We start from the raw sequence: 22,540 nt of genomic DNA, 5'->3' as shown, positions 1-22,540 counted from the left end.
CCAACAGGATGCCATTGACCACGGAGCTGGGAAGAGATGCGTATAGTCCACTCTCCTGAGCTGTGTGCGTCCCAGTGCACCACTGCGTCTCACCTTGAAGTCCCGCCTCATCCCGTTGTATCATGTGGCCCGTGGAAAGAAGCAGGCCGGCCCTCTAAAGAACTCCCACTTTCCAGACACCAAGTGACATCCTTGGCTCTTTTCGATACCCCTATCCCGCAAAACCATTGGGCCTGCCTTCGCCCCGTTTGAATTATGGCATTTTTCTGCTAAGAGGATCATACTTATTTGACTTGACAGAGAAAGTTGCTCTCAGAGGAGTCTTCTCTCTGCGGTGGCCTCTGAGACGGCCGCCCGGACGGAGCAGGTAATCCTGTCGGACCTTTGGGACTTGGGTGGACTACTTTTTAATTGATAATTCCATGTTTCTATAATAAGGGGCCTCCTTAATAACAGCCTGCCACGTCACACAGGATGATCGCTAATTTAGGTTTCTCAGGCTTCCTGGCTGTAATGAGCTCTAATAAGCCCAAGACTTGTCAGAGACTCAGAAGAGCCCATTTCCCCTCCACCCCCCACCCCCGTAAGCAATGCTTTCCCTCCATCCCTGGACACAACTCGGCATACTCTTAAAAATATTAATAAGTGTGACTGGGATGTTCACCCCTTTCCAAATAAAACATAAAGTCCTGGTTTCATTAAGCCAAGCTATTAAATTAAGAAAGTGTTTTTAATTATCTGAGCATTTCAGGGAGCTCATAAAACATTTAAGGACCTCACAGGGGTGGTGCTGAAGCCCTTTCAGAGTGAATTAGAGCTTTGACTTCAGGAGCTGGACGGGAAGGGCTTGGGGCCCACAGCTGCAGATTCCGTTTGGCCCAGAGCATCGACCTGCTGAAACGGGAGAAGCTGCGGGTCTTCCGGTTTGGGGGTTGGGGTGGGGTGGGTTGCGTCTGTGTCCAAGCTACTGGAGAAACCAGCTCAACTTCTTGTAGCGGAAAAAAAGAAAAAAAAATCTAACGAACCAAAAACAACAAACATGTCCCTTGCGCCTGGCTCTCTGCAGGGAGCTGTGGGTTTAAAAGGCTGCTGCTGCTTATTAAAGAGTCTCTCGTGTGCTCAGCGCGCTAGTATTTACATTATCTGATGCCATCCTTATTCAGGTCATGTGAGGCACCTGTTGTCCCCACTTGATAGGTGAGGAAACTGAGAAAATTTCCCATGATAGGCAGCTGGACCCCAGGAAAATACCTGGTTCTGTCTGGCCCAAGCCCCAGGAACCTTACACTGCTGAGTGAGTTGTAGCTCACACTCTGATGCCACAAAATAGTTACTACCATCATTACTATTATTGAATAATAAATACCACTTAGGGTGCCAGGCAGAATGCTCTGCACTCTGCATAGCTTATTCAACTTAATCTTCTTCATGACCCCATGAAACCCCTGTACGACAAATGAAGATGCTGAGTCACAGAGAGAGGTCACATAACTTGTACAGGGCTCCACCTCCCGTGCTCGAGGTGGGATGTGTGCCAGGACTCCTGAATCCCAAATCTTCAGTCTTATTCACTCTGACCCTCCAAACCCCAACTGAGTCTATCTCGTCTGCTACCCACTCGGTACTTTGTTAAGCGGCTGAGTATTAGGTTGTAACTCAGCACACACAGAACAGGAAAGGTGTTTTTCTTTACAATCCAGACCTAAGTGTCCTTTCCAGTCTCCTCTTTTTTTTTTCTCCTGTGTTCTCTTGTCACTCCAGCTAATTCACCTGCTCCGAATATGCCTTTATATTAGTTGGATGAATGACTCATTTTTAAATGATATAAGTGGGCTAGTAACATTCTTTTTTTGAAACCATAGTTTCCTAACCAGTACCATGTACAGGTTGCTGGGATATTGATGCCCAAGGCCACCGGATGGCTGGGTCTGAGTGTCTTGAGTCCACTAGTCTCTGGCCACAAGCAGCTTCATTTATATCCCTGATGTGCTGCTCCGATATCATTAGTGCAGGCGTCACGCTGGGTAATTATTAAGTCTCTCATTTCAAAATATCTAGTAGAATCCATTTTTCACCTCCCAGAGTGACCAAAAAAAGCAATCTTTTGGCAAGGTTGTGGAGAACAGGCTCTTGTGAGTGAGAGTGTCATTTAAAACCCCCACGGATGGCAATTTAGCAACATTTGTCCAAATTGCAATCATTTAGGCCCAGCTATCCCTCTTGTAGGATTTTACCCTTTAGCTAGACTTGCTCCCAATGTTATATGTACATTACTATTTGCTGCAATATTGTTTAAAATAGTAAAGAAGGGAGGGAGGGAAGAAAGAAAGAAAAGAAAAGAAAAGAAAAGGGAAACAACCAATGGCTTTGTGAATGGGGAAGAGTTTATATAAATTATGGAATAGTCATAGAATGGAATATGACGTAACTATAAAAATGAGGCATCAGTTTGTGGCCTGAAACGGAATGATCTTTAAAGTACATTGTTTAGTGAAAAGAGGAAGCAAGCCACAGATCTGTGTATATATTGTACTTCCCTTTGTGGAAAACTGAGAAGATGACGTATGTGTGGATGTGCTCAAATAGGCTTTAAAAATCTCTTATAGTGAATGGAGGTGAAGACTGAGTATGAGGAGGGAACTGGGTGGGCAGAGGACAGAGTTGGGTGGAGAATTTATTCCATATACATTTTTAGAATTTCGACTTATGACTCAAGTGTATTACCTATGCAAAACTCACAGGACACGGATTGTGGCAGGAGGATGGGGTAACAGAGAGTGGGGAGAAAAGTTCTAGATGGAAGGGTTAACAGGTGCCAACAGGAACCTGGCATTTTCAGGGACCTGAGGGAGCGTCAGTGTCTGAAGCAGAGGGGAAAAGGGAGGCCAGAGCATGCCTTACCAGGACTTTTTGAAGATTTTTGGATCATTATGCTCAGAGTAATTGAAGGGTTCTGAGCAGGCAGGGGGTGCTTTGATCACATTTGCATCTCAGAAGGACCATTCTGACTATATGGAGAGCCGGTTGGGAGAGATGCTGTCTTTGTCCAGGTGACAGCCCAGCCAAGAGGCTGCTGCATCAGAGTAGGGGGGTGGCCATGACAAAGAAGTGACAATGTCCTGGTGATCTGGTTGGGAAATGAATCGATGGACCCTGGGGAGGGATTAGATACAGAGGCAAGGGAAACAGAGGTAGTGAGGGTTTTGTCTAAGGACTGGTTTGTGGGACCAATTCTTGAGAGAAGGCAGGGACCAGGTGTGTGTGGGTGGGAGGGGGGTACTTGAGTATAATCTTAGGCATGTTGGATCCAAGTCTCTGTGATACTTCACAGAGGAGACGGCAAAGACGTGGTTGGAGGCAGAATTCTGGAATGCACAGGAGTCTGACCGTGGTCGGAAGACGTGTACACTGGTAGAAATTGAGGGTGTGCACCCAGAATGAAATTTCCTAGGACAAAGCTAGTAATTATGCCTTCTTCCCAGAGATGTGAGCAGAGCCCAGTCATTTATATGCAAGTACCATCCACATAATAGGTGCTTCTTGGATGTCTAGCTGATCCGTTACAGAGGAGCAGTGAACAGCAGACAGCAATTATGGGGTTACCTGCTCTCTCTTCATCTCTGTTCTTCCCACTGCCTCCCCTCCAGGCTGGGTGGCCTGTCCCCTACCCCTTAAGTCTCTCTCAAGACCACCCACAGAGTCCCTCACCCTGGCGATGTCACTCCTGCAGCTTAGAGGTGAGCAGGTGATACCTCCCTCTTTCTGAGTACCTCCCAGCCCAGCAAGCAGCAGTCTCCAGGAATAATTGATATTACAGAAAACACAGGGCCGGGTGCCAGCTTCAGATTCTCTAAACATTGAATGATTCCACCTTTCAGTTTCATCAAAGCCAAGCTTGGAAACTCCCTGATGACCCACTGCTAACAAATCGCAGGGTGCCTGCTTTAGCTCGACTGCTCCTCAGCGTTCCGGGTGGTGGATGAGACCTTTGGCTGGACGACAGCAGCCAGGTGGCCTCTTTGGTGCCTTTGTGCCCACACAGAGGGCTCCAGTTTGGCACGCTGGGTGAACCCTCACTCTTGCAGGGGATCAGCCGGCAATGCTGGCTCGAGCATCCGGAGGTTGGCACGAGCTACCTTTTAAAATGTGTTTGTTTAAGCTGTCAAGACAGGACACAGCTGTTTGTGACAGCAAAAATGAAACGCAGGACAGTCCTGCTGGCATGGCAGCAGCAAGGAGGTTGAGGTTCTATCACGGGAATGTCAAGGCCACTGGGGGTTGTGGGTGAAAAAGGCGGGAGGGGGAGAGCTCGCAGGGGGCCTGGGAAAATGGGCAGAATGGGAGCCTAAGAGACAACAGATACAGGGCAGGCAATGTAATAGGGGCGCTGGGGAGAGGCAGTTAGGGACAAAGATAGGGACACAGAGAGGCAGAGATAAAGGAAGCCAGAGATCAGAGGTACGCACATGCACACAAAGACGAAAAATGAATTTGGGGGTGCACAGCCAGCTTCTCCGACTTCAGGCCCCTGAGCTGGGTTCAGAGGTGCTGAAAGAGACACTACTTGGCTTTCGCGGTTGGTTTGATTATTGACCAAAGTGAGCCTTGTTGAGTGGTGAGCCCCACACGATATGTTGTTATTAACTGCAGTAATAGTAGTAGCCGTCGTGGTGGAATTAGAACTTGCTTCTATGTAGAGCGTTACAGGTCCCTGGCAGCAGCGATCCAAGGTAGACTTGATCATCTCTGCTGGGAATTCAGTAGCTGAGACAGTCATGTCACATGTAGAAAGTCACCCAGCTGGTGGGGAACAGAGCTGCACTCTGTTTGGGAGACCACTCCTCTCCCATTCCTTGTTGTTCAGGAAGGGCTGACCTTGCTGGCTGGCGCACGACGAGGCCCGGCCAGTCAGAGTGCAGCATTTTCCCGTCCATCATGACTGGTTCCGCCACGGTGGGGCCAGAGGCCGCCCTCGGCATTGTGAGCCAGAACTGTCATGAAAAAGGACTCTTTCTCCAGGCCTCTCAGCTACATGGACGAGATGAGGTACTGCAGCTTACAGCATCTTCCCCAGATGTTTGGAGGAGATGTGTGCTGATTTTAAAAATGAAAACAGACAACATTGAAGCCCCAGGACCCAGTGTCTCTCAGCAGCCTTCTGAGAATGACTTTTCAGTCAGGTGGGCCAACCCGGGCCTTAGTTTTGGCTTCTATTGAGTTTGGCTTCCATCCTTTACAACTGGAAGAGTCCTGATAAATGCGTCCTTAGTTAATTTCCCCATTTGAATTGTTTAAATCAGGATGCTTTGTTTTCTACTTCTCATATCCACACAGACTTTAATACACAGTTCTCTTCCATTGACATTAAGAAGCAAGACTGACTCTAAAAATATTCCTGCTATTTGGAGCCTCTGAGGGTCATTTCTTGACTCAGTGCAGCATTTAAGTGACTTTCCAGGTTCACCAAAATGTGATCATGCTTGAAGGCAGGGTCTGTTTCCATAGAGTTGTTTTTTTTTTAGTCTTTGCTTAGACCATACCTAAAGCCCACTCTGACTCACAGACATAGGAGACAAACTTATAGTTACCAGGAGGGGAAGGTGGGAGGAGGGGATAAATTGGGAGTTTGGGATTGCCAGATACAAACTACTATGTACAGAATGGATAAACAACAAGGTCCTACTGTAGAGCACAGGGAACTATATTCAGTGGCTTGTAGTAACCTGTAATGAAACAATATGAAGAAAGATATATATATATATATCTGAATCACTATGCTGTACACCAGAAACTAATACATTGTAAATCAACTATACTTCAATTTAAAAAATGGGGAAAAAAAATGAAGCCCACACTGCATGAGCAGGGAATTCAAATGCAAAGAGGACTTATGTATGAAAGGAATGAAATGTTCTCTGAATGGAAGCTGCTTCTACTTGGTGTCTTAACAGCAGTTAGCTATTGCTGCATAACATACAACTGAAAACCCTGTGATTCAAAGCAACACAGATGTACTTAGCTCTGAATTTGCAGCTGGCTAGGTGGCTCTAGTGGGTTGAGCCGGGCTCGGTAGAACTCACCTGTTTCTCTGAGGTGAGGTGTGAGTTGGCTGGGTAGCTTTGCCGATCCTGACTGAGTTCTCTGTGTTCTGGACTCTGCCTCATACGTTTCTCATCTTCCAGAAGGCAAGTCCAGGCTTGTTCTCAAGCTGCAGACACAGCCATGAGACAGAGTACATGGAAACGTCCCTTTTAACTCCTGCTTCTATTGAGTTTGCTTCTGTCCTGCCTGCTGAAGCCCAGAGCCTGTAGAAAGGCATTGCTAAAGGCCAAAGATAGACGAGTATCATCTGATGTCTTTAGTGAACATTCAGAAAGCCTCAGAAAAGAACAGATTTCACCACTGGGCTGTCAAATGCTAATTGCTGATGTGAGGCACTGAGAATCCAGAACTTTCCATGGGGGTGGGTGGGCAGCTCAGGCATGGGGAATTAGACCTTTCAGCTCGTACTTGGGAAGGAATTTAGAACTGCATGAGTTCCTCTGCTGCTGAAAGTATTTCACGCAGAGAACTGTTTTGTCTTCTAAAACTGCCTCTAATCCCCTTTTTTCATGCCAGGACCCTTTTCTCATCTTTTCAGGAAAGAGGGTCCTCAAAGAACTTATAGTCCAAAGTGGGAAGCAGACACAGAAACAGAAAATTTCCAGATCAAAAAAAAAAAAATTAGGGCCGAGGCAGGAATCAGCCCAGCATGCTAAGGGAGGCCAGAGGCAGGGCATTTAGCCCGAGCAGGCAAACCATTTAGAGAAATCTATTTTAAATTGATTGTTTTATTTGCTGGATTTTATATTGACATGTTTTGCTTTGTTCTCAATGTGTTCTGGGACTGCAGCCTATTCATTTATTATTAAGAGAACAGTAATTATTTCCAGGAGCTCTTGAGAATACACTGTGCTTCCCCTTTGCCTGATCTTTGCTGATTCTGGTGTAACCTTCACATCTCTGAGGACGTCTGTGGCAGGAAGGGACAATCCCTGCATGTCCAGTGAAATGCACCAAAGATCCCACTCTGGAAGGAAGGCTTGCAGACCACTGCTTCTCAGACTTTAATGAGCACTTGGGTCCCTTGGGATCTTGCCAAAATGCACATTCTGCTTCAGGAGGTCTGGGGTGAGGCTCGAGGTTCTGTTTTTCTCATCAGCTCCCAGGCAATGCTGCTGTTGCTGGTCTGTGGACCACATTTTGAGTAGGAAGGTTGTAGATCAGCAGCACTTTCTCCACTGGGGGAAGATTGTAGCAGGGCTGAACAGAGACCTCGTACTAGTCCAGTGATTACTCTACTGGTCCTCATATCACGCCCATGGACCAGATTAGCTCGATGTTGATTCTAGCTTAATGTTACACGAGAGTTCCCTACCTCCTTTTGGATGCAATGATTGACACTATTAATTTCTTCCTATTACAGCTCTTCTGGCTTGGTTAATTTTCCCCAAATCTTTTAGCACCTTCCTGCTTCCTTACTTGAAAATCCTAGTAAAGCTGCAGGATTGGAGTTGGAGCGAGGCCAGTCATGGCATGAAGCACTAACATTGAAATTTAAGATCATCACTAGTCTCTTAGCTTGAGTTCCCACCCAGAAACTTGGCACCCTCTCTTTAGGATGCAGTTTGAAAAAGCCACAAGCAATTAGCCCTTATGCAAACTACCTCCTCCTCAGTTTCCTCAGCTGCAAAATGGGAATAGCCACGCCCTCCTTGTGGGGTTTTAATTAAGATTAAGGTTGTGATATAATAGGTTTAAACTGATTAGCTCAAGATCTGCCATGTGCAAAGTGCTCCATAAAGGATAGTTTTTTTATTTTAACATCTAGAGGGTGAATCCTAAAGTCCAGGATCCACTAGGGGAATCTAGGCTCATATCTCTCACAGCTCATTATGGACGAGAGGAGGTTGAGTCCAGTAGGGGATAAAGTATAAATAGCTAACATAGAGAAAACACACAAGGCTGGCTCCTAAAAGAGCCCCTGTGATGCAAGTTAAGTGGACCGTGCAACTAAACAGCACAGTAGCTTTTGGGTGTCCCTACTCCTGGGACTCCCCTAGACTCCTTCCTCTGCTATACTGCCTTTCCAGCCTCCTCGCTGTGAGTGTGGCTTGTACCTGTGTATACCACCCAACACGTGTCCAGAATTAGTTTCATCCTAATGTTTACATTTTCTAAGCAGTCTGGATCACCTGGAATTTTATTCCTGTTTCCTAAGTTTTTCCATCATTGTAGAATATGAATATTCTATTAAGTATTATAGAATTTAATTTATTCAGTTAGTCAACAAATATTTAGTAAGCATCTCCTATATACCAGCCACAGTCCTTGGACAGAACACATCCAAGGATGCAGAGCTGAACAAGGCAGAGAAAGGTCCTGTCCTTATGAAACTTAAATGTATTTTGCCAAAGTGATGTACATTTTTCACTGAGTCAGGAATCAAAATGGTGACTAGAATGAATCCCAGCCCAGGAGAGATTCCAGTAGAGGTCTCAGGAGAACGCATATAGTAGATACTTGTTTGTGGACTTTATTGAATCTGTGAACATATAATTGTGAGGAATAAAAAGAGAAGACGGGAGAGAAGAGAGATGGGGTGGGTGGCTTCACCAGAAGCCATTCCATTCAGGACCTAGTCACTCACTCATTTATGGAAATGACCAGGACATGTGCTCCATACTCAACAAAAGAATGAGCTTGGACCATGTGCTGGCTATTATAATTGGAAAGACAAACATTGCAGTAAATGGGGCAGATAATTCCACCTTCATCAAGCTTACTGTCCAGCTAAACATTCTTTCTTGGTTCTTCCTGTGTCTAAATGAGCTCAGAGCCTCTTACCATATCAGCTCAGATGCTGAAAAGTCTGTCCTGATCACAAATTTCACTGGACATATTTAGATACCTTTCCAAAACAACACGGTCCATAATGACAAGTTGACTCTTCAAAGTTTCTAAGTCTTAAATCTTGAAATTGAGTTTTCAACTAAGCTGATAAATGAGGAACCAATATTATCTTATTCCTCAATTTAACTTCAACTGACAATATGTCACCCATTCCATCTTGGGCTATATTTTTGTTAAATTAGGGTTTCTCAACCTTGGCACTATTGCCTTTTGGGGCCAGATGATTCTTTGTTGTGAGAGGCTGTCTTGTACATGGCAGGATGTTTAGCAGCCTCCCTGGCTTCTACCTGCTGGATGCCAGTGGCTTTCCCCTCAACTGTGACAATAGAAAATGTCTCCAGGAATTACCAAATGTCCCCTAGGAGACCAGTGGTCCCCTTGTTGGGAAACACTGCTTTACATGTGTCTGTGCTTTCAAATAATGACAAGGGGTTTTGAGTTGTACCTGATCTGGTACTGAGTATTGGTTCTGCTGCACACAAGCTATGTGACGTTGGACAGGCCTGGCCTGAGAGTCACCTTCTGAATCTGAACAAAGGGGTAAGGAGGTCCATCAGCTGATGCTGTGGTGAGGTTTAAGCGACGACATGTGTAAGGGACCTGGACAGTGTGGAAGCTCAACGGCTGTGATCTCTTCTATTCTTTGCTAATATAATTGACCATTGCCCAAAACTCTATGTGTTTGGAAAGTGTGCGTGCGCGCGTGCATGCGCGCATATGCACACGTGTGCTCCAGGTCAGGGATAGCTTGCTGAGAAAGCAATGACCTCACGAACTCCCTGGCAGGTCACGGAGTGCGGTGCCGAGCAGTACTTCAGAGCACCAGCTTTGGAGTGGGGCCGGCCTGGATTCCACTCCTGGGTCAACATCTACTGGTTCTGTGATACTTTCGGTCAAGTTGTGTAACCTCTGCCCTCAGTTTCCTTATCCGACAAACGAAGACAGTAACAGTACTCGTCTCACAGAGTCACCGTGCTGTGAGGATTCCGTGAGATCATGAACGGGAGACAGCCCCATGCTTTTGGGCCCCGTCAAGTTGGCTCAGTAACCGTTAACTGTTGTTGCTGTTATTATTGGTGTTATTTCGCCCTTGGGTGCATCCCTGGGGCAACTTCAAAGCAGATAGTGGCCTCTTTCCGGGGGGGGGGGGGGGGGGTTTCCTATCTTGCCAGAGTAGCTCAGTCAACAGCTTCCCTAATGAGCTCAAGACTCCATCAGCGGGACCCTTTGTTTTCCTAGTAACTTGCTATCAACAGGGTTTCAGTTCCCGCATCTACATTACATACCAATTGCACATTCACTCGCCTGCAAGGGACTCAAACTATCAATTGCTACAATGGAGTAAATGCTATTCATTGTTAAAACAGGGTACATGCCTATTTCTTTTACACAATGGAAGAAACTGTTGTGGCCTATTAAGTAAATAACTATAAATAACACACCATAAAATGCTTTACATGTGCCTTGTCGCGCTGAAATGCAACGCTCTAAAGTAGCTGCTATGGCTGGGTAAATTATACGTGTTTTTAAACACTGTCCAAAATACATATTTACCCGTACTTAAAATCCTACACTAAACAGTCGCTATAGCAACTGGGAAAACACAAAAGCCTTATTAAGCATTCTTTGTAGTATTTTTAGGAGTTTAATCATTAGGAGAAAGCTCATAGGCCACGTAGACACCAGGGAACGCGAAGAAAGCAAGTCTTTAGAGGAACAAAAGAATGAGGCTGGCTTTGAACCTGGTGGGAGAGGATTTTATTTTTTTAAACTAATAATCACCAAGGGCCTTCTCTTTGTAAAGGCAGTGCTGGGTTGGGGGACATCAGACACAATTTTGGAATTACAATCTGGTTTCTCAACAGAGAAGAGAGATTCTTCAATTAACATATTTGAGCAAAAGATCACTTTCAATTTTTCCTCTTTAGTCACAGCAAGAAGAGATTTCCTTGCCATTCAAGAGGGAAGTAATATGTACAGTCAGTGCTGAGCCTGAGTCATATAACTCTCTGAAGGGAAATTCTGATGGTTTCACTGGGGTGAAGCCACATTCCATCACTTGAGTACTGTATTTGTCTGATGGTCCATGGCGTGCAGCAGTAACAGTGTGCCTTGGAAGTATCAGTGACTTAACACTGCAGAAGTTTCTTTGTTGTTCATTCTTACATGTCCTTTGCCGGTTGGTGGAGTTTCTGCTTTGTGCTGTTACCTGGGGACTCAAGGGGACTCTATCCTTGTGTGATGCCACCACTCAAACACTTGCTTCTGCAGTAGGGGAAGAAAGAGCTAGAAGGTGACTTGAGGGCCCAGGAGCAGCAAACCTCATTTCCACACATTCCCCACTGGCCAGAACTCAAATCATTTAGTTCCAACCAGCCTGCTACCAAGACTGGAAAGATAGGGGAGCACATGAAATATTTACTGAACACTGAACATCTTTGGGGAAAAAAAAATTCCTTAAGTGTCAGAACTGTGCCAGATACTTTATATTGCTTGATCTTATTGTTAAAAACAACTCTGCAGTGTAAAACTTCCCCATTCACTGCTGGAGAAATAGGCTCAGATATCTTATATGGCTTGCTTAAGGTCACTCAACGAAAAATTGGAATCTAAATCTAGGTCAATCTAAAGCTGAATACGAGTTAGTCTGTGGCCCAGCAGTTCCACTCTCAGGTACTCTTCCAGAAATGCATGCATATGTTCAACAAAAGACACGTTCTTAGATGTTTGTGGAGGCATGCTTCATAATAGTCCCAGACCAGGAACCATCCAACATCCAGCAACAATGGAATAGACAGATTGATTGTGGCATATCAATGCAATGGAACACTACACAGTACTGAAAATGAATGAATGGTAGCTACATGCAGACATGGATAAATCTCACAAATATTACCTTGAATCAAGGAAGTCAGATACAAAAGAGACTATACTGTATGGTTTCATACTGTATTATTTGATAGCATGCAGATTAATCTTTGGGGATAGAAGTCAGGATAATGATTACCTTGGAGTTCTGTTTTTCTTGTAACATTCATTTATTTGGATGCTAGTTATATTGTGTGTTCAGTTTGTGTAAATGTATCTAGCTGCGCAGTTCTGATTTTGAATATGGCTCTATATATGTTATAAATGTATGTCCAATATAAGTATAAATACGACAAAAGTCAACTTGAAAAAAACAACTTGTAAAGGTATAAATTACAGATTCAGATCAAATTGATTCCACAGCCCCGTTTTCATCACGTGGTATCCATCTCTCCCCAACCACATTAAAGCAAAGCTCATCCCCACCCTTAGACAGTCCAACTTGATTACCTACCCCTGTCACATAGCCCAAACATTAAGGTGCTTCCTTAGAATCGTGGTTTAAGTAGAAACTTTCAGCAAATTTGAAAGAATTGTCAAAGTCAATTGACAATTCGCTCTAATACTGACTTTGGTAATAAGAGTTTTCTTTCTTGACGTCAAATGTAAACCTGGGATCTCCGGATGCTAGAGGGAAAGACTGTGGAGTCTGCTTTCTCCTCAGGCTAGAGGAGTGGACGTGGTCGGGTGGAGAGAGAAGACAACCTATATTACAAAAAACCCCACACTACGACGGAACAATCAGATAGATTGGGGCTGGGGATGTTTCCATCCATTTTATTTGGAGCCATCATAAAGGTCAAACACCATTGTACCTACCCAGCTCAAGTGAACTCGCAGCTGAAAGTGTAATCCCATTGTTTCTCTCAGCCCCTGCCCCATCCCCTTAACACACCCAACACCAAAACAGCAATTTGGCAGAGCCCTGACTGCCAGCAGACAACGCTGTCTTAGGGAAGGTATTAGTGGTAAGTCCTCAAGCTGTTTTATAAGCACCTCCTAGGTTGGCAGCAGAAGGCTAAACACAAAATTGCAAGATGAGCTTGAATTTAATTTTGCTGTTTTCATCTGTCATCACATTACGACGGTGAGGTGGTGTGGGCTTTACAGAAGGTGCAGGGCAGGGCTATAACACTCCTACTGGGAAGGGCTTCTCTCCCATCTGTTCCTGTTTTGGAAGAAATGCTTGTGGGATCATGGTTTTCAGAGATCCAGTGGGAGTTGCCAGAGGCCACTCTTAAGACCTGTTTCTGTGCATTCTTTGTTCATTCATTTATTTATTCCACATGTTTTTACCAAGCACCCATTGTGTTTTAGGTGCTGTGTGTGGCCCATGAACAAAGAAGATATACTTTCTGCCCTTGAGAAACTTGTGATCCAGAGACAGACTAGACTAGTAAGTGAGAAATTTTTAAGAAATATCGAGAAATACTGCAAGTGGGATTAAATAGTGCACTATACAAGCACATAGGAGAATTGGTCACCAAGCCTTACAGAATTAAATCATTTTTGGAGGTAATGACATCTGGGCTAAAACGTGAATAGTCTAGTGAGGCTGTTCTGGACACCCTCCGTGTACCGATCACTATGCTGGGCTGTGGAAATATAAGGGTGGAGAGAGCCTGGTCTGAATAATGATGTAGAGTTTAGTTTGACAAGGGATAAAGAAAAGCAAATGGACTGTTTTGATAGATTCATGAAATTCATTAAGGTATTTTGGGGCCAGCTTGGTGGAGATGATGTCTGGGGAGTTAATTCTGGACAAATGAGTAGCAGTTAGGGGAAAAAGCGTGGAGGGAGAAAAATACAGGATGTTCTAAGAAAGAAAACAGCATAAGCGACGCAGAGGCACGAAACGGTGGACCTACAATGGGTACTTTGTATGTTTCAGTGTGGTGTAATTGATGTGTGTAGCTCGAAGCTGGGGCCGTGGAACCTGGGACGTGCTCCATTGGAAATTACAGTGAGCCAGAGTAATGTTGGTGAATCACCAGCTGGTAGTAGAGGCGATTTGATCACATTGTGCTTGATAAGGATCCCCATAATACCACTATGGTGACAGGATGAAATCTGAAATCCAAATTAGTATGACCGCTACACCAGTGGTACCCACAAATCTACGCCTTCCCCTTTCCCGCAGCCTTCTGGGCTGTTAGAAACACAAAATCTAACCCCAGAAAATGACCAGTGGGGACAGAACAACCTGTTACCCTGTTCCCCCTGTAGACACACGGCCTTGGTGTGGATTTGTACAACTGTGTTTAGGACTGATGATAGAATCATTGTGTTTTTTTTTTTTTTAATCCCTTCCGTGCCACAAACCAAGAAAAAAAATCATAATAAAATTTTACAAGTTAGCTGCCACCAGGAATAAACAAGAGAGCACTATAAGAAATGAATCAGAGGCTCTAACTGAATCTCCTCTCAGGACAATAACTCTAATGCAAAGCCGGGGTCTGAGGAGGTCGCAGTGGAAAGGTCTCCTGGGGCATTTCCGAGGAGAAAGGAGATATTCTACCCCTGTCATCTCCACTTCATGTCCTAATATGTCTGTGGATGTGCAGAGAAAACATAATCTGCAGCCTCTGCTCTGAATCAGGGTTGGGATAACCAGGGCCATTAAGGCATCCCCAAGGATCACAGAATTAACCCTCTGTGAACCCGGGGAAGCCACGGCTGCTAACGCACCAGAAGAAAGTTGCTTGATTCTAATCACAGCTGAGCCAGAATGTCACTTGCCATTAAGTTCAATTGGCATTTTTTTTTCATTTTTAAATTACAAGATTACCTTTAAATTGTGTACAGGAGCTCATAACTGCTGTCCATTGGAGGTAATCGGGAGTGATTTCATTTTACCCATGGACAGGCTGCCTCTCATGGAGTCTTTGTTCATTAAGCCTTCGTCTGTCTCCGGTTCCATTTAGGTATCAATGAGGAATAAATTCTGTAGCACAGAAGATACTATATGTTTGCTTTTAGAGTCACCTCCATTGTTGGCTGGTGATTCTTTAGAGCAGGCTGGATTCCCCTGGAACCTGTCACGTATATGTGGCAAATATGCATTCTGTATGTTGCCTGTGCGGGCTTTTTGACAGAGATGGCTGTGTTGGGCTGACCCCATAAACTCTCCAAAAACAGCACTTGGAAAGACAGATCTAAACCTCTAGGCATTCTTTGTTGCCTCCAATTGAAGCAGCCGTAGTAGAACTGCATATAGACCACATCGTAGCATTACTCATCCATTCATACACTCGTTCATTCATTCATTCATTTGACATAATTATTGTGCGTCTGTTGTGTGTAAGACATTGAGCCTGGCACTGTGAGCTACAGTGGTGAGCTACGGTATAGCGGTAACTGGGCAAAATTAAACAGGCTCTTCCATTACAGAGTGGAGAAAATTGGAGGCCCAACCAAGGTGCATTTATTATAGGGTCTGGGGCACAGGCCAGGCTCCTAGGAGAGAGCTCCGTCTGAGCTGGGTGGTGAAGGTTGATAGAGTTTCACTGGCTGAAGGAGCTGCTCGTGCCAGGGTCTAGGGCTGAGAGGGAAGTTCAGAGAGCGTGAAAATGGATAAAAGGTGTGCGGCTATGAAGCAGGCAGAGCAGCAGGCCAGGTTGTTAAGGAAGGATGTAGGTGGAGGAAGTCAGGGATCATAGCACAAGGGGCTTTGTAAGCTCTGTTCTTAAGCATCTACGTTGTTGTTGGGGCAGAAGAGAAGAGAGGAGAGATGTGAGTAGCCAGGCACTGTGGAAACATCACTGTGGATGTTGCACTCACAGCCCACGACTGGCTCTATGGGGTCTGATGGGTTTGCAAGCCTGATGGGACCCCGTATGCAATATCCCTTCCCCTAGAAGCCACCTCTTGCCAGCTGCACTCTTTGATTTTGATCTTTCCCCACAAGAATACCCTCTGTACTCCATTTATCTCAATTCTGCATGTGATGGAATAGAGTTTCAGTAAGAACCCATCTAAAGAGGCTCACAGCCAACAGTTGAAGGCCTGACAAGAGCACTAACACCCATGGCCCAAGACCCTAGCCAGGGGCCCCTCGTAAGCAGAGCAAGGGTTTGGATTTGCCATGGCAAAGTGACTTCAGTGGCTGCATTGTCAAGTCCTTCTTTACTGATAGAAAAGGTTTAAAAACCTGGCTTATGAGTTGTCAGCCGGCATATGTTGGAGAGACACCTGGACTTGGAGTCTCAAGATTTAAGTCTGAATTCAGTTATGTCACCTAATAACTTAGACCCCTCTAAGACATAGAGGCCCCATTTTTTTCCATCTGAAAAAAACCTTACTGTAGGACATTTCTTGGATGAATGGAAGTGAGATAGTACTGGAGAAGCCCTGAGCTCTCTGGGCTTAGTCTCCTCATCTGTAAAATGAGAAGGTTGGGTTAGATCCTTTGAACTCTTTCTGGTTCAAGTGATCTATAACTCCTTGACGCTTACCTACTTGGGAGGCTCGTACTGACCAATGTGCTAAATATAGGAAAAATTGGTTCGGTATCTGATAAAGCCAAAGGGCAATGAATAAAAGATTTCTGAGAGAAGAAACCCTCGTGGCTACTCTGGCCCCATAAAAATTGCTCTCATCCAGAAGTCAGGTGATGGAAGAATGTTTATTTGCTGCTGTCACAGGCTTTACTTGACTTTTGTGGCAAAGACTTGGTCTCAGAGGATGCAGCTGACAGCAAATTTCCTGTAAGACCACTTTGCACTGTAGGAAAAAAAACTGTTTTATCCTTTTATGTTATCTCATGAAACACTGTTGATGCCCTGTTGATGCAAAGAACGCTTCATGTTTCTTCTCGAGTAAGGACTCAAAGAGAGGGGATTGTGAGCACAGAAAATCTGATACCTGATATTGAATAAATGTTCCTGCTGGCTTCTGAAAGGTGATTCGATTTGTAATTTAAACCCCTCTGGGAATGACCCCCTCTATAGAGTACCTTTGATGTATATACATTCTGTCCTTGCCGTATTTAAAGAATTTGTTCTTTCTTAGTAGGTAGATATTGGCATTGCTCAGTATTTAATGACTCAGCTGATTGGCCTTTACTGTGTTGATACAGCTAAAAATAGCCACATGGGGAACCGTTCCAAAGATAGGAGGACGGAAAGTTTTGGGGAGTAGGTGTCTCATCTATTTAGGAATGACTTAAATATGCCCAGTCACAGCTAAAGTGTCCCTTGGCCACAGTGGGGTATCTTCTGTGTTGTTAGGACCCGGAGCCTGATGTTTTCTGTATTACCCATATTTTCTCTTTTGGTGCTTGAGAGAAGACCGACTATGATGTTGATCACATAGGACCATCCAGATACCTATCCTGGAACACAGTCCTCAAACGTTAGGAAGTAAAGCTGCAAATCAGCTACTCAAGATGATGTGGGATGATTAGAGAGCCAGAATTTCAGCGTCATTTTCTCTGGGCATCTGGGGTCACCTCTCTGTAGGTGGCTTCCCCAGCATGCAGCCCCCTGATATGCATTTTGCTATATGTAGTCTTTCCTTTGAGGTCCATCTCTTAGCTTGGGCTTCACTTTCCCAGGGGATAGAAACCCAGTTGCTTGCTCACCTCTACTGTATATTGTCTGGCACATAGTAGGTATGCAGAATAATTTCCAGTAAAGGGTAAAGATCTGTTAGTGTTGCATTTTAACTGTCTGTGTGCTTCACTCGATTGTAAGGTCCTTCAATTAGAGACTTCATTTCTTTTTTAAGTGCTGCATTAGAACAGTGTTGGTTGTTAGTGCTCAATAGTTATTTACTTAATGCTCAATAATTATTTACTTAATGAATGAGTGAATGAATGAATGAATGCATACACATTAATCAAACAAAAATAAAAACAACAACTTGGAAGAAGGTGATCAGACTGGTTACCTAATACGTTTGCACTCAAACTACACTACCCAGAACAAAAAAATTATGCTAAAAATGGTTGTTAAATTAGTCCATCTACTTCTTTATTTTGAATCATGAATCCACTTGGTATGCATGAATATATTTTAAGAATTCTGGCACTAAAACCATTCCAGTATCTACTGCTTTAAAAAAAAAAAACAACTCTATTGAGATATAATTGACATACAATAAAATACACATTTTAAAAATGTACAATTTAGTAAGTTTTGATATGTGTAGACTCTACTAGGGGAATCATTACACAAGATGACACACATACCCATCACCCCTCAAAGGCAACCGCTGATCTGCTTTCTGTCAGTATACATTAGTTTGTATTTTCTAGAATTTTATGTAAATGAAATTATTCAGTATGTTCTTGTTTCTGTTTAGCTTCCTTCACTCACCACAATTATTTTGAGACTAATCCATGTTGCAGTGTGTAACCAGAGTTCATTCTTGCTTTGCTGAGAAATACCCCATTGTTATGACTATACCTCTGTTTAACCTGTGGTGGGATATTTGGGGAGTTTCCAGTTTGGGGCTATTACAAACTAGGCTTCTGTGGACATTCGTGTAAAAGACTTTGTGTGCACAAATAATTTTCTTTCTCTTAGGCAAATACCTAAGAATGGAATGGTTGGATCATATGATAGATGGATGCTTAACTTTTTAAGAGATTGCCTAAGTTATTTTCCAAAGTAGTTGTACCATTTTGCATTCCCACCAGCAGCGTATGAGAATTCAAGTTCTTTCACATCCTTTCCAAGACTTGCTGTGATGGGTGATTTTAATCTTAGCTGTTCTCGTGGGTATGTGGTGGTAGCTCCTTGGAGTTTTAGTCTTCATGTCCCTGATGACTAAGGGTATCGGGCAACTCTGCACGTGCTTACTCAATACTCATGTTTCTTTTTATTTGTTGGGTTGTTTTCTCTTTAGTGACTTTCAAGAGGTCTTCATATATTTTGAATACAAATTCTTTACCAAGTATATGACTTGCAAATATCCTCTCTTGGTTTGTGGCTTGTCCTTTCATTCACTTAACAGTGTCTTTTGAAGAGCAGTCATTTAAATTTTTATGAAGTCCAGTTTATCAGTTTGTTCCTTACAGACTGTACTTCTCATGTCCCTTCTGAGAAATCCTTACCTAACCCAGGATCAGAAAGGCTTTCTTCTATGTTTTCTTCTTGAAGTTTTATAGTTTTAGATTTTATATTTAGGCCTATGATCCATTTTCAGTTAATATAATGTATTCTTAAAGGTATGGAACAAAGTTAATATTTTTATATGCATATTCAGTTGTTCTAGCACCATTTGTTATAAAGATTACCCTTCAAAGAGGGGAGGGTAGAGCTCGAGTGGTAGAGCGCATGCTTAGCAGGCAGGAGGTCCTGAGTTCAACCCCCAGCACCTCCTCTAAAAAGAAATAAATAAACTTAAGTACCTCCCAACCCTTAAAAAAAAAAGAGTAGCCTTCATCCACTGAATTGCCTTTGTCTCATGCAGAAAACTAGTTGCCTGTACATTTAGTATTGGAGCTGTATTCTGAATCTTGAAATCTTAATCTCGAAATCTTGGGGTGTTAGCTGTACAACTTTATTCTTTTTAAAAGTTATTTTGGCTATATTAGTTCTTCTGCATTTCCATATGACTTTTAGAATATAATCAATTTCTACCATAATTAACCAGTGCTAGCCAAACAACCCATTTTGTAGGGTTGGGTATTTGTGGGAGATGAATTGAGCATGAAGATGGTCAATGCCTGATCATATCAGATGGACCACTGGCTGCTGGCATTCATGTGTGCTGATGTGGATAGCCTGGCCATTTCTTGCTCTTCCCTGAAGGACTGAGTGCAGGTGAAAGTCTTCAGTCAGCCTCAGTGTGCCCAGTCGCTTAAGCGATAAGAAGGAAAGTCTTAGGGAAGGTCTTCTCCGGCAGCCTGGTTCAGTACGTGAGAAGCTGCCTGTTCCTGCCAAATACCAGCCGGGCACATCCTTCTAAATAGATCTGTTCGGACATGGTGGCTTCTTTCCTTTTCTTTTTCCAGAAGCTGAAAATACCCCTTGATAGCTCAACGGAGAAGAATAAATTGTCCCCGTGTATTTACACAGAGGAGAAAGATTTTCTTCATTGTATTTGCAATTCCGTCTCATGAGATGACCTCCATTTTCATAATCCTTCATGGAGTGTCATGATTTAAAAAGCTTTCTCTCCCTGCTGTTTCTGTTAAAAGGTTTTCTGGTGCGATTCTTGGGAAGTCAAATTCTGCATTTAAATGTTGTATTTTTGCAGATGTAATATATAAGAGACTGTACTTCTGGCCTGTTTTTCTTCCTGGGAGAGTAGCACGCAGTTCCACCCTCCTGCATATATTGTTAACCAAGCCGTGAGAGTGTACAGCAGCTTTAATAGCAAAGCAGTTGTGATTACATCTTGCCCGTAATTGTGTTTATTTGCTCACATATGTCCAAGAAGGCAAGCATTAGCCAGACCGTATGGGTATGTACTTGTGCAAGGAAAATCATCTGGCAGATTGACGGTGAGGAAAATAGCTTTCAGCCACGTAGGTCTCTCCTGTCACGGACACTTGCAGAGACTGTCAGGGCTTACTTAGTTTTTTTTTTTTTTGCTTTCATGGTTCTGAAATCAATTGCATTTGTAAAGCAGGGGAATTTATTATGGGTGATGGATTTGCATCAAAATAATCAAAATATTGGGGGCTGCATATAAAAAGATTCATGTCTGTGATCCAAAATAGAAGAAAGTTGAGAAGTGCTATGGTTCAAAGCAGCTTTAGAAATGGCTACTGTCCCATCAAAGGAAAAGGATGTATGCAGCTTCTCAGGGAATTTAGAGGAAAATCAGAGGGTTACGCGTGTGAAAGAATTTTCGGTCTGCGTCATTGAGCTGTCCCTAAGGAGGATGAGAAAGTGGTGGGAGTGGCGTTGGCTTTTGTGAGACAGATGAGTTTGGCTGGGCCACTTATAAGTCAAGACTTTGGAGAAGTTCATTTACTCCTCTGCCTTCACTTGCTTATGACTAGAATGGGGGTAGCAACACTGAGTTTACTGGGCTGTTTTCTCATTTGTTACTCACTGGGCTGTAAATAAGTTTCTGACTCTGGGTCACTGCTGTACCCTCAGAAGCTGACACAATTCCTGGAGCATCATACTTTCTCAGTGAATTTTTTTTGAATAAATGAATGTCAATTACATGATAATATGCACAAGTCAACACATGGTATTGTGATTGCTGTTGTAATAAATTACCACAAACTTCGTGACTCAAAACAAACACAAGTATTTTATCTCACAGCCCTGGAGGTCAGAAAGTCCTAAAATCAAGGTGTCAGAAGGTTGTGCTCCTTCCAGAAACTCTAGGGCCTTTTCCAGCTTCTGGAAGCTGCCAGCATTCCTTGGCCCATGGCCCCTTCCTCTGTCTTCAAAACCAGTACGGTATCATCAAACCTCTCTCTGTCTCTGATTTTCTGTCTCTCTCTTATAAGAATCCTTGTGATTACAGTGGGTGCACTGGATAATCCCGGATAATCTTGCCGTCTCAAGATCCTTAACTGAGTCACATTTGCAGAGTCCCCCTTTGCCACGTAAGATAGCATATTATGTGGGATTAGGGATTAGGACGTGGACATCTTTGGGAGGGGTGTCGTGATTCTGTCTACCACGAGTCTCTCTTATGGAATAAAACCCTCACTGTTTATTATTGCGACTTCTTCGTATTACCTGTTTGAAAGTTCCTGTTGAGGGCTTTCCCTACAAATAACAGTCAAACTCCCAGATTCTTTTGACTCCTTGGCAATGGCCCAGGGATGCCGGACACCACCCATGCTCCTTTAGGCCTCAGCTGATGGTGATTTATCTCACCCACATTGGGAGTTAGGAGGGCATTTTTTTGGGTTGAATAAGTTTCTCTCAGCACCTAACAGAGGGTTGGGCAGGCAATATGTGATTGTGGAATGAATGAGTAAATCACTGTTGAAAATGTAACAGGCTACCTTCTAAGATCCCTTCTAAAGACGAGGGATGCCTTATAGAAAATTCTTTGTAACCAGCAGAAGAACAGCACTTAGCAATGCGTATACATGTCCTAGGACTTTCTTGTCAAGAAAACGATGTGATGGTTCAGTGCCTCTCTTCCTTTGGGCTGAGAAATCTTCAAACACAGGGTTAGAGTCCTCAAGACCTGAAGTTTGCTGATGTGTTGCCTGAAAAATCTGTGAAATAGAATTAAATTGTGTGAGTAACCAAATAATTCATGGAGAAGCCAAGATCTTCCACATGTTTTGGGCTAGGAGAGGGTTAAAGTATCCTCACATTGAAACTTTTATCCATTATTTAGAGTTTTTGTGGCCATGTCTAAAAATAAGCCATTGAAATCCTTCCATGATAATGTCAGACTTAAATCAATTTTCTATCCTTGGCAAATTTGGTGGGAAGTTCTTTCTTACAATGAACCCAAATAATTTCCCCATGGTGCCTGTCCATCCTTGTGTTCTGTGTCCTACATCACCTCCCCTTTGGTGCCCTCCATAGACTTCTCACCCCAGGGTAATGTCTGCCTCCCTTTTCTCTCTCCTCCTACCCATTCCTTGTGGTTTCTGTAATGCCAGATTGCAAGGGGCTAGCCTAAATCTCTTCTACTAGACTATCATTTCTTAAAAGCAGGTTTGTTTTATCTTTGAGTCTCAGAGCTCAGCAGAGGGCAAGATTTATGGTATCAGGAGAGTCTAGTTCAGGTGAATTAACACTACACAAGTAATTGAGCATCATGGAATGAGCTCTGGAAACCC

General features: G+C 43.6%; 1 long non-coding RNA gene across 4 annotated transcripts in view; it reads left to right on the top strand.

The window, feature by feature from the left end:
• LOC116665825 overlaps positions 1-22,540 on the top strand; it is a 584,469-nt gene that overhangs the window by 244,968 nt on the left and 316,961 nt on the right. The window contains exon 4 of one of the 4 annotated variants that reach the window (XR_004322543.1): positions 13,138-13,216. The exons of the other annotated variants lie outside the window; for them this stretch is intronic. This is a non-coding gene — a long non-coding RNA (uncharacterized LOC116665825). The remainder of the gene's footprint in view (positions 1-13,137; positions 13,217-22,540) is intronic. 4 annotated transcript variants of the gene reach the window in all.

The sequence above is a fragment of the Camelus ferus genome, chromosome 9 (genome assembly GCF_009834535.1).
Source record: "Camelus ferus isolate YT-003-E chromosome 9, BCGSAC_Cfer_1.0, whole genome shotgun sequence".
NCBI lineage: Eukaryota > Metazoa > Chordata > Mammalia > Artiodactyla > Camelidae > Camelus > Camelus ferus.
Note: the sequence above shows the minus strand (reverse complement) of the source record. Positions and strands in the feature narration are given on the sequence as shown.